General features: G+C 46.8%; 1 pseudogene; it reads right to left on the bottom strand.

The window, feature by feature from the left end:
* Nucleotides 1–12,526, bottom strand: part of LOC142911267 (putative RNA-binding protein 46 pseudogene) — a 46,985-nt pseudogene that overhangs the window by 23,796 nt on the left and 10,663 nt on the right.

Here is a 12,526-nt window from a genome sequence, read left to right as displayed (position 1 = left end):
TTGTAAGCCATCTGGCTTCCATGAGAGATTCGTTCATGAGGCTATCCACATATACAAACACAGAGACAATTTCAACCGAGAAGATGGATTCTATCTTAGCAATCATTGGAAAGATTTGATAAATCATTTCAGTTCTTGATTGATTGTTCACGCTTACAGTGGCTTTCAGACAGCATACATAAAAACAAATTTCGTCTCCCCCCTCCTCTTTTCAAAAAATAGATGGACTAGTCCTGGCAAACAGCCAATCGTTGCGCGTGACGCAAACGTTATTTATATATATATAAATAAATATGCCGTTTTCAAAATAAATTTATGCAAACCGACACACCTGATGATGACCGTTTGAGTTATGGTCGAAACGTCGTGAGAATTTTTTATTGTTTTATATATATTTTGTTATTTTGTTGTTTCTCTTCAACGTGACTTTACCGAAAAAACTAAGAAACCTGAAGGCTTTTCAAAAAAAGCTACCGTTATGGAAACGACGAACAGAGAACAATAACTTCGCAAACTTCCCGCTTCTGGACGACTGTGCAAGTAATATCGAAGATGTGTCTGGAATCGGAGATATTTCTGTATCCACGGAACTGAAGCAAACAATTGCCACGCACTTAGATGAGCTTGCAAAGTCTCTCGACGGATATTTCCCTACAAGAGAGTCATATCCAGCATGGGTGAGACAGCCGTTCACGTTTGCTGTTGAAACAGCAGATGTCAATGATGAATTCCTCGACGAAATCATTGAAATTCAGCAGAGCCAGGTTCAACAGCAACTCTTCAGAACAACAACGCTCTCAACGTTTTGGTGTCGACAAATGAACAAGTATCCAGTTATTGCTAAGAAAGCCCTGGATTTTGTTATACCATTTGTTACAACATATCTTTGTGAGCAATCCTTTTCGAGGATGCTGGACATAAAAACGAAGAAAAGGAACAGACTTTGCTGTGAAAATGACATGAGAGTGGCACTTGCCAAGGTGAAGCCACGCATATCTGAACTGATCTCTCAAAGGCAACAGCAGAAGTCACATTGATTTCCAGGTATGTAATTTGTTGTGAGTTTATGCATTGTGTTGGTTTTATTCTTTGAACAAGGTAATGTTCATGCACGGCTCATTTTGTGTACCAGTAAAAAACATCTATGTCTTGAATTTGAAAAAAATCACATTTTATTTTTCACTAAAGAGGGGTTCGGTGAATGCGCATATGAAACTGGTGGGGTTCGGTACCTCCAACAAGGTTAAGAACCACTGCTTTGGTGTGTGAGCTCACAACGTGGACATTATTGTGTATACACTGTGTGTGTGTACACTGTGTGTACGTATATACACTGTGTATACACTGTGTGTGTACACTGTATGTGTGTACACTATGTGTATACACTGTGTGTGTACACTATGTGTATACACTATGTGTATACACTATGTGTATACACTGTGTGTCGCTGTGTGTCACTGTGTGTGTGTGTCACTGTGCCTGGCACAAGCGTCGTGGTGACGTCACCGCCACTTAGTGGCGAATGGCGATTGTTGTTGTGTCACTGTGTGTCACTGTGTATATACTGTGTGTACACTGTGTCACTGTGTGTACACTGTGTGTGTGTACACTGCGTGTGCACACTGTGTGTGTATCACTGTGTGTGTCACTGTGTGTATATACACTGTGTGTGTACAGTGTATACCCTGTGCATGTGTACAGTGCATACACTGTGTGTACACAGTGTGTGTACACACTGTGTATACACTGTGTGTGTGTACGCTATGTGTGTATACACTGTGTGTGTCACTGTGTGTGTGTACACTGTGTGTCACTGTGTGTGTGTACACTGTGTGTATACACTGTGTGTGTGTACACTGTGTGCATGTGTACACTGTGTGTACACTGTGTGTGTACACTGTGTGTGTACATTGTGTGTGTGTATACTGTGTGTGTGACACTGTTTGTGTCCGAACCCCCGGCAAGGCCATCTACTTAATGACGAGAGAAAATTTACACGAAATGTCCTTTTCAATGAAGTCTTCCAGATGTAAATTGATACAAGCTTTTAATGAAGAGATAAAATCATCTAATTCAAAACACAACACAATTCAAAGATGCTTCATTTAAAAACTTCAAAACGGAGCATGGGGTACTTGCGTGAATGCGTCCTTCGTGTGCAAATGTTGCGACTTTCCTGGCCTGAAGGCCGTCAATGTGTTGGACCCTTATTGGTGCACAGCGTCTCAACAACAGCAGCGGGGTTTGCTTCAACCGATAGGTAACGAACATCCAGACGTGAATCAGCAAGGTGCATTTATAGTCCTAGTTAGACAAAATCTACGTCAACACGTAAGACAAAACTATAATTCGTGTTGTAGAGAATGTACCTCCTCCTATACGTGTAACTTTCAAGTGGTATGCCTTGTAACTGATGAATGATCCGAGCGTGCTCCCTATTTCAAAGACGATGAGTTGCTCCAGAGGCAGACGCTTCGTGAAACACAAAAGTACCCTTTGACCTGTATCACAAGAACAACGGGTCTCACCTGAGTTCTCTGTACGGGTTACTTCCAAACACACACACTTTGTCCTAACATCACTTATTCAATGTGTGACCCTCAGACAAAATGTTACATGTACGCGCACAGTCAGACAAGTATTCATTCTAAATCATTGACGGGCATATTAACATTGAATTACTGCAGCGAAATTGACTGCATCAGGTTACATCGTATTAACAAGAAGTTATTTTAAAAATACGCACCGCCTGCTTAACAGTGTATGTACACCGTACTATTGCAGTGTCATTCAAAACGAGTAGGCCATTGCATGCTGGCGTCTGGGTAAAAATGTAGCAAATTCTAAACATTAGCTACAAATAATAGATCACGGAGTTTAGATCGCAACACAAGCAATCGTCATCAGGTGGGACAACCACAGCAGCAAGAAGACAAAACTGCTGAAGTAGGCGCCTACTACTTCAGCATCTTCTTCTTGCTGTGGTTGTCCCACCTGATGACGATTGCTTGTGTTGTGATCTAAACGCCGTGGTCTGTTATGTTTCTACCCACGTGATGACTTTACCGAAATAACGAGAGTGTGGATTCCTGCAGTCACAAAAGCTTCGAATCAAGATTGCCGACATACTACACAACCGAGATGACACATCAATCATCGCCCCCTACTGACAGGCTCTTGCCCACATGCAGGCCGGTGCAGGGCCACCACTCCGTGCCACACAGGGGCAGCTGCTACTTGGGGATGCTCTTCGAGCGTCTCAGACGAGATACAAAACTCCGAGTTGCCGAGGCGATTAAGCGAGCAAAGCGTAAAAGCAATTATCATGAGAACATCGTGAATGCTTGGGAGCTTATTGGCTCTCGCTCCTGGTGAGAGATTGACCCAACCCACAGGTCCACAAAGACTGGCCACTCTTACTCTGCAGGTTGAATCTAGGAATTGAGTGTTCAACTTCAAATTCTTGTCATTAAAGGCCTGTGACAAAGGTGCATCTATTGTAGCGACATCGTCTCTGGCTTACACATCTACCGGGTCTCCACTTGACGTTGTATTGTCTAGGAGAAACTCCACCCACACTTCCACAAACTGCTGGGAGTTGCCTCGCTCTGCCTCACAGTCAGAATTCACCCCCTGCTTGACGTTGCCTCCATCAATATGAAGGTCCGATTTTGGAGTTGAATCTTCATCTCCACATTTCACCTATACTTCTTCGCTATTCACCATCACTTCTTCCTTCTTCACCATCACTTCTTCCCTCTTCACCATCACCTCTTCATATTTCACCTTGATACCTTGAAAAGTGTCCAAGCTGGGATTTTCTTCCGGTTCGTGTTTCATGAGGGATGGGCTTATAGTGGCACTTTGACTTTCACAAGCTGATTTCAGACTCCACTCCTTGCAGATCTTCTGATGCGTCCGTGTTCTCTGGTGTACTTGAAGATTTTATGAATGTGCAAACGCCTTCCTGCAGAATGCACCTGAAGGGTTTCTCTCCCGTGTGTGTTCTCTGGTGTACTTCAAGATGTGATGACTGTGCAAACATCATCCCACACAGAGTGTACCTCAAGGGTTTCTCTTCTGTGTGTGTTCTCTGGTGTGTTACAAGAGGAGATGACTGTGCAAACGCCTTCCCACACACACTGCACTTGAAGGGTTTCTCTCCTGTGTGTGTTCTCTGGTGTACTTTAAGATGTGGTGACTGTGAAAACGCCTTCCCGCATAGAGTGCACTTGAAGGGTTTCTCTCCCGTGTGTGTTCTCTGGTGTACTTGAAGATGTGGTGACTGTGCAAACATCATCCCGCAGAAAATGCACCTGAAGGGTTTCTCTCCTGTGTGTATTCTCTGGTGTTTTTTAAGAACAGATGACAGTGAAAATGCCTTCCCACACACAGTGCACTTGAATGGTTTCTCTCCTGTGTGTGTTCTCTGGTGTTTTTTAAGAACAGTTGACTGTGAAAATGCCTTCCCACACACAGTACACTTGAAGGGTTTCTCTCCCGTGTGTGTTCTCTGGTGTTCTTTAAGAACAGATGACCGTGAAAACGCCTTCCCACACACACTGCACTTGAAAGGTTTCTCTCCTGTGTGAGTTCTTTGGTGCCGTGTGAAATCTCCAGTACGATCCGTGCTGTATGCACACCGGTCGCATTGGAGCCTTGTCCTACCGAGCTGCGCTGAGTGCATTTGCTCCATCAGACCAATTCTGCGGAGGAAGCGTCAGAGGAAGCGTCAGCTGCAGAGAGAAAAAAATAATATCCACACCATCTACACGACAGTATCGAGGCACAGAGGAATGCATATATAGTCACATGTGACTTACACGTCTATACTTATTCATATATTCATGATGTAGTGAAAAAGTGTCCCAAATTCATCACAGGGCTGTTATGGCACACAATGAGAGGGCAAATGGTTATAAACATGCCGGGAAGCCCTCGTATCTTCAAAATGAATGTTCACCCAAAACTCCGAGCACACAATTTAAGCTGTCTGGCTGCAAAAGGAATATTTATGAAAGCTCAATTCAGCTGACATAGCAGAGGGTGTTGAAAACAATACTATTTGTGTTATGCAGAAATTCATAAATTAATGTTCAATCGCAACTTAGAGGTGTGAATCCAGGCTCAGATGTCCTTGAATGCTGGGATGAACAGTTCCGACTTCAGCTGAATGTGTGTGCTGTGTTAACTTCATGTTTTCATTCATATAAAGAGTTCCAGAGGAAAACAAAAGTAAACTATTGTTATGATATAACCTCAGTGTTCAACAGAGTTAATAGACATTACTGCAAACACAAACTGTATACTGTCACTGGGTAAACAGACGGTGCCGTGTCTAGAATCACGCCTGGCCACCTTCATCTGCTTGGCATGAATGCTTCCTCACTCCACCAAGTAATTAATCGAGGATCAACGAACATAGCCGAGGCTAACTGGAGTTTGCGTGTCTCTCTCCGTGGTGAGATGTTAACTACCTCACCTGGTATACAGGTAGTCGTGGGTTCGATCCCGACCCTGACGCCTGCTGTATATTTGGAGTTTGCGCGTCTCTCCGCTGAGCGTCTTTGACCGATAGACATTGACACACGTATTCTTGTTTCTTTCGGTAAAGTTACGTAGATAGAAAATAACAATAATTGATAATACAATTACATTAAATAAAGACTGCTTGTGTTAAAAACGTGAGTTTTTTTGCTTTATTTTAAATTTATTTTTTATTTATTTTCATTATGTTATTTTTATTAAATTTTCTATCTACGTGATTTTACCGAAAGAACCAAGAATGTTAATTCCTGCAGTCACCAAAGTTTTAAGTCAAAACATTCACACACGTTGACAAAGCCTCACCTTGTGTTGTTGTGGGCAGGTCGCTTCTGATAACAAGAGCGGTATAGCAGCTCAAGCGGGCTTGGCCTGCTAACAAAAGAAAATAAAAACTGCGTGAATATTGACAATAAAACAAAGTTACAAAGTGGGGAGCCGGGTGAAGACAAATTAAACTTAAGCGAGATAATTAAAGTAAACGCAATCAGGCGAGGGCAGGAGGCAAGGCCCCGCGTGGCTACGCCCCGCGTTGTAAAGTTCCAACCTGGACATCGATTCCCATGCTCGCTGCTACTCAACTGACATCCTACGAGAGAGAGCGAAGCTCTACCTTGGTAAACAACAACCACCACTACCACAATAACCACAATCGCAATGAGAAGTTCTCACCTCGGATTTCAGTGCAGTGTTACCTCGCGATGTCACGCGGCAGCAGGTGACATGACGTCACATCCGGGGAACGATACACGCTTCTCCCACAATGAGCGGCTCCGTAACTAAATAGAGAATAAATTATGTTAATGTTACTCGTCCCATGTGGCGTGGCCAATGAACTCGTCGGCTTTAACGAATAAATTATGTTAATGCATGCCGTCACTGGGCGTAGCTTTGCCCAAATAAGGATTGGCACTGGAACGCAATCGGCAGTGACACAAGCGGAGGTGACGTCACGCTCAAGAGCGCGGTGTAATACCTTGGAGACATGACGTTCCTAGCGAAGTACACCTCCCCCTGGCGTTTCACGCCGATGAAGTAATGCTGAGTGGTGAGGTCACAGACCGGGGTTGGAGTTTAAGTTGATTTAGATTCATTTTACATTGCTCCCTCCCTTGGGTGCGTGGACTCAGCTACAACAACAACGTGGACATTATTGTGTGTACACTGTGTGTGTGTGTACACTGTGTGTGTATATACTGTGTGTGTGTACACTGTGTGTGTACACAATGTGTGTGTACACTGTGTGTGTGTGTACACAATGCGTGTGTGTGTACACTGTGTGTGTACACTCTGTGTGTGTACACTGTGTGTGTACACTCTGTGTGTGTACACTGTGTGTTTACACTGTGTGTGTTTACTCTGTGTGTTTACACTGTGTGTGTACACTCTGTGTGTTTACACTGTGTGTGTGTACACTCTGTGTGTTTATACTGTGTGTGTTTACACTGTGTGTGTACACTGTGTGTGTGTACACTGTGTGTGTTTACACTGTGTGTGTACACTGTGTGTGTGTATACTGTGTGTGTACACTCTATGTGTTTACACTGTGTGTGTGTACACTGTCTGTGTACAGTGTGTGTGTGTACACTGTGTGTACACTGTGTCTGTGTACACTGTGTGTGTACACTGTGTCTGTGTACACTGTGTGTGTTTACACTGTGTGTGTGTTTACACTATGTGTGTGTGTACACTGTGTGTGTGTACACTGTGCATGTGTGTACACTGTGTGTGTACACTGTGTGTGTACACTGTGTGTGTACAATCTGTGTGTGTGTACACTGTGTGTGTTTACACTGTGTGTGTACAATGTGTGTGTGTGTGTACACTTTGTGTGTTTACACTGTGGCTGTGTGTACACACACAGACACAACCTCTACCATCAGCAGTGGATGGGTGTAGCGAGGTGCAATGCCCCCCCCCCCCATCTCTGTGATTAAAACACACAAACACCACTAGGCTATAATAATAAAGTGACCAAAAAGGACAAAGAGTACGTTTGACCTGTCAACTGATATAAATTCCACATTTATATGGCGTAGCCTAGTCTCTCCATTGGATGACTCCTGTTAACCTCACACAGAGTAGTACTCAATTTATTGAGCTCTGATGCCCAAACCTTATTTTGAAATTGCAACCTTTAAAACTGCGAGACAAACGTTTTAATCACATCACTTTCCAGCCAGAAATCTCTGCCCAAGTTGGAGCACTCTACCAATGAATCCAGTCATCTGAAACTAACGTGATTGTAACATGCATTCGGAATTCCTTTGGTCGCCCAAATGAGCCTCCGCACCTTGGCATGGATAGCGAGTCCTGCACTCACGTCAGAAGCAATAACGTCCAGCTATTTTATTTCAGCATGGCAGATTTTGAACCACGTTGACTTGGGATAAACCTCCCCAGGTACTTGGTCCGATTGAAACTGTAAAAATAAAATTGTACCCTTAGGGGTTAGCCTGAATTGAATCCATGAGATCGGATCCAAGCGTAATGCATCAAAGCAGCACTCCCATCTCACTGGGTTTGTGCAAAATATCTGTGCTATACACCATACTACTTTACAGTAATATACTACTATACTTTAGCTGGAATGTAGCATGTTTATGTTAGAGTGGATTATTTGTAAATTTTGATTGAAAATCCAAAGTGCCTTCAGTTATAAGACTCCGTCATTCTTCAAGCTGCATACCAATGTTGAACAAACATTTACATTGCTAAAGGACATTTGCAGATGATACATTATTAATGTTTGAGACAGAGGGACATGCCAATGCACGTGAATGTTTTTCAATAAAACATATCAAAACGATACAGTTGCAATGATATTAAAATTAAATCCAAGCAACATTACCATTTTCCCTGCTCCTTGAGTTTGTGCTCAATACTTTAACGTGTACAGGGCCATGGCGGTGTGGGGGCCGACGTCCACCCCACCGCCCTCGCTAGGCAGGTGGGGCGCGACGTCCGCCCCTTCCGCCGCCTCTTCCACCGCGTCGGTCGGCTCCCGCCGGGCCCCCGCCGACCGAGCGATCGGGGCCCCCCGCGCCAGCGCCCTCTCCGAGGGACAGACTCGTGCTGCTGGCTCACGGCCGCACGGAGTAAACCCACGCACCCCCGCGCGCACCGCGGCTATCGCTAATGCAGCGGACAGCGGCACGCTAGCGCCTACACCGGCGAGCGATTACCTCCACGAGCATCCGCGCGCACCGCAGCCGTCATTAACACGGGGCCCGAACGGTCTCGCACCTGCGGGCGATGATCTCAACGCGCGAGCTCCGACTGCGGCTCCGCCCTCGCTCTCGCCGCGCATCCGCCCACGGAGCCGCTCCGCGCGGGAATCACACGCGCACCACACCGATGCTCTCTGCTGACTTTTATTCGTGGCGCAAACCCCGCACCGCCCGGAGGGAATATTCTACGAGCGGAGCCTAGGCCTACCGCTACCCAAGTCCGCAAATGCTCGCAGGCCCCATCACGTACCTCGCGGCCGTGCTCACGGCGTCACGCGGACGCCGTGAAAGTCGGAGGGACGAAGACGAAAGGGAACTTTGCCTATCGCCGCCTCGTAGCGGCGCTCGCCGGCGTCACACAGATGCCGCGAGCGGCTCGAGAAGGCGGGGAGCGTCGCGTGCGACTCGTCGCCGCCGACCCGGCAAACCTTCGCGCGCCCAAACAATTTGAAGCCAACTCAGGGGCGCCGCAATGTGACTCGCTCTGCGAGGGTCGGCCATTCTCCTGGCACCGGGAAACCGCGGGACTTTCATCCCAGAGACCCTTCGGATGAAAACCCGTCGTGACGGGCAATCCCCCGCCAGGACGCTATGTGCGGGCGCTGCAGGTGCGTGCTCGGTGTGGGGGGCCACGGGGGAGTCGAGGCGCCGGCAGAGTTGCTCCGAGACCGTGGCACCACAACGGATCGGGAATTGCGTTGAAATCCGGCTCGCGCAAAAGCACAAAAGGGGCGACCCAACGGAGCCCGAAATCATGTCGATTTGCCGAGTCGACAAATGTGCATATAGCCCCCTGGGATGGCAACTGACAGTCGAATACGGAAAATCGTGATGTGAACAGATTCTGTTTATGTGCGACACAACTTCACGCCACATGGTCCCATGGGGAAAGAGGGTGACATAAATTAATCTTTGGTTTTTTCGATAAAGTCACATATAAATAAGAAATAACAAAACATAATTATGTTGTTTTGTTATTTCTTATTTATACGTGACTTTACCTAAAAAACAAAGATTAATTCCTGCAGTCACGAAAGCTTCGAACCAAGTTTAGGGTGGCATAAGTAAATACAAAAACGAACCAGTAAACCATTGGTGATTGATCAAAGCTATGAAGGCGATGATCCAGGAAAATGATATTATGATGCTGTGGTAAAAGGTAATAAGTTACTCGAAAGTGCCTGGCCGTGGGAACGTTGGTAATGATCAGGATAATACCCTAACAAAACAGGGAAGTCTGAAATATGTTGGCGTGTAAATCAGCATATCAAATTAAATCCACAGAGGAGGGAAAGAAGGATCCCAAGCATGTGACACTCAGAACCAGAAGTGGCAGAGACTCGGCCGAGAGAGTGGAGAGAGAGAGAGGAAGAGACTTTTCAGGACTTTATTTCCACTAAAAAAATAACAAAAAAACATTACAGGAAAAAAACACCTAAATTGAAAATCAATAAAACATCAAACTCTTAACAGCGGTATGTGCATGAAATACAAATGGCACTGGGATAGAAGCTGTGGAAACGAGGCGGTGCACGGACATTTCCGTGTGCAGCAAAGTTGTTCAAGGGTTTTTCAATTTTATAAAGAATCAAATGTTTTGACATCAGAATGCGATGTGCACAATATATATATTTTTCTCCTGTATAAAACGAAATGTCAAACACCTGAATTCGTTTTTTCTTCAAGGATTCTGTTGTCGTAGCTACGTATGCAGTCTGCAAGTTTTTTTTTATGTGGGCACTTGCAAATATTGTCTGGGTACATGAAAATATTTCTTTGAAAATGTGTCCTAGACACTATATTTGTAAGTTAATAAAAGTAGAATTGAAACATTAGCACAATGTAGATTTGTATATTGTAGGGTATAAATATATTTATCATAGCGATGATCAAATATTGGTTAATACAATTTATATTTTTACTTAGAATACTTTAGCCATGCAATAGACTAAATATAATGCTCGTGTTTTTAAAGAAAATAATATATTTACCAGGATTAAAGTTGTGCGAAATATGTTATAAAATCTGAGGCTTGGAGAATTGCATGCTGGGAATGAAATTGAGACAGAAAGGGGTTAATGCATGCCTTGCAGAGCAGGCGCACGTTATAGAGATTATTGACAAAACAGAATGCGATGTGAACAAAATATATTTTTCTCCGCTACATTTTCAAAACGAAATGGCGTTGACATGTCAAACGCATGAATTAGTTTTTTGTTCAAGGATCCTGGAAGAGGCGGCTGGGAGGCGGTGTCGCGGCAGGGGCTGGGCACATTCTCAGAGGATTCGCCTTGGTGAGGATGTTGTAGGCGTGCTGACACGCCACCTCCCGTGCTCCCTCCTCGCTGGAGCTCAGAAATGCGGGGAAGATGCTGGTGCCTTTTCCCATCCCGGGAATCAACACCTTATAGAGGAGGCCCACGGGTATCCCGGGCTCCGAGTGAGCGTGCAGCTCGAAGATTGGGTAGCTGACGCCGGCGGTCCGGCACAGCATCCGCAGCCGCACCTCCCACGACAGCATGGCCGCCTCCGGCAGCGCCTCGAGAGCAATGGGCATAGGCCGCAGGTGGAGAGGTACCCACCACAGCCACGTACGTGCCCCCCAGCCCTCAAACAGGCTGTGTGCGGCTTTGCCGGTGGCCGTGCACTCCGGCTCCGGCAGGTCTGGCACCGCCGCCTCCTCCTCCGCGTCTTCCGTTGCCGCGGCCGCAGCCACCGTTTCCCACTCCGGGATGGCCCAGTCCACCTTGATGGTCCGGCCCCATGGCCGGAAGTTGATTCGAAGGAGCTTCTTCCTGGCCATGGCGGCCGCGCGATGGCTCCCGTACTCGATGAACGCGTAGCCTCGGTTGAGGGTTTTGTCCCAGCGACAGACGCTCATCTTGACATCCGCCACGCCCTCTGTGGCACCGCTCATCGCCATCATCACCTCCGCTCGCTTCTTGTCCTCTGGCAGCCCCCCAATGAAGAGGCGGCGATTGTCCACGCTGAAGCAGACTGCAATGCGGCGTCCGGGACGGATCTCGAATTTGTCGAGTTTCTTGACGGCATCCGTGGCTTGGGCGAGCGTCGCGTAGGTAGCGAACGCATAGCCGCGGGTCTCTCCGCTATGCTCCATCATGAGGCGGAGCTGGTAGAGCTTCCCCACCGTCTCCAGCACGGGCACCAGCTCATCCTCGTAGAGGTCACGCGGGATCCTCACCAGAAACACCTCGCAGCCACGGGCGGGAGGGGGCCCCTGCCAGTCGGGTGGCGGTCCGAACTTCCTCTGTCCGTTCACCTGGACAATGTTGTACCCCGTGCTCAACATGAGGTCCAGCAAGACCTTCATAGAGGCCATGCCGAGCACCGGTGGTTTGGCTGCTACGGTGGTGCTGGGGCAGCGGCTTGGGGCCCGGTGGAGCCCTTGACACTCCGCGCGGTCGCCTCGTGCCGACAAAGCCACGGGGGGAATCAACTCCTGAAGAGCCAAAACCCCGGCAGGAACTCGCTCGGCCCAAACCTACAGGCCAGCAGTGAAGAGAGGAAGAGAGAGAGTGGAGACGGATGGAGAGAGAGACACGTTTAAGCAGAGCTACCTATATAAACTCGCAAAATCACAATAAACTTAAAGATAAACCCAAGAAACTGTGTCCTGACTTTAGTACCACCTTGTATAATAATCATTACCCCTCACCCTCTGTACACTCCCCCACCCCGCAGTGCCCCTCCTCACTCATCCACTCACTGATCCACCCACGCACTCACTCACC

This window comes from Petromyzon marinus, unplaced genomic scaffold, assembly GCF_048934315.1.
Source record: "Petromyzon marinus isolate PM22_M1 ecotype Great Lakes invasive population unplaced genomic scaffold, UKy_Petmar_22M1.pri1.0 PM_G_Scaffold_176, whole genome shotgun sequence".
Lineage (NCBI taxonomy): Eukaryota > Metazoa > Chordata > Hyperoartia > Petromyzontiformes > Petromyzontidae > Petromyzon > Petromyzon marinus.
The sequence above is the reverse complement of the archived record's forward strand: the minus strand, read 5'-3'. Positions and strand labels throughout refer to the sequence as shown.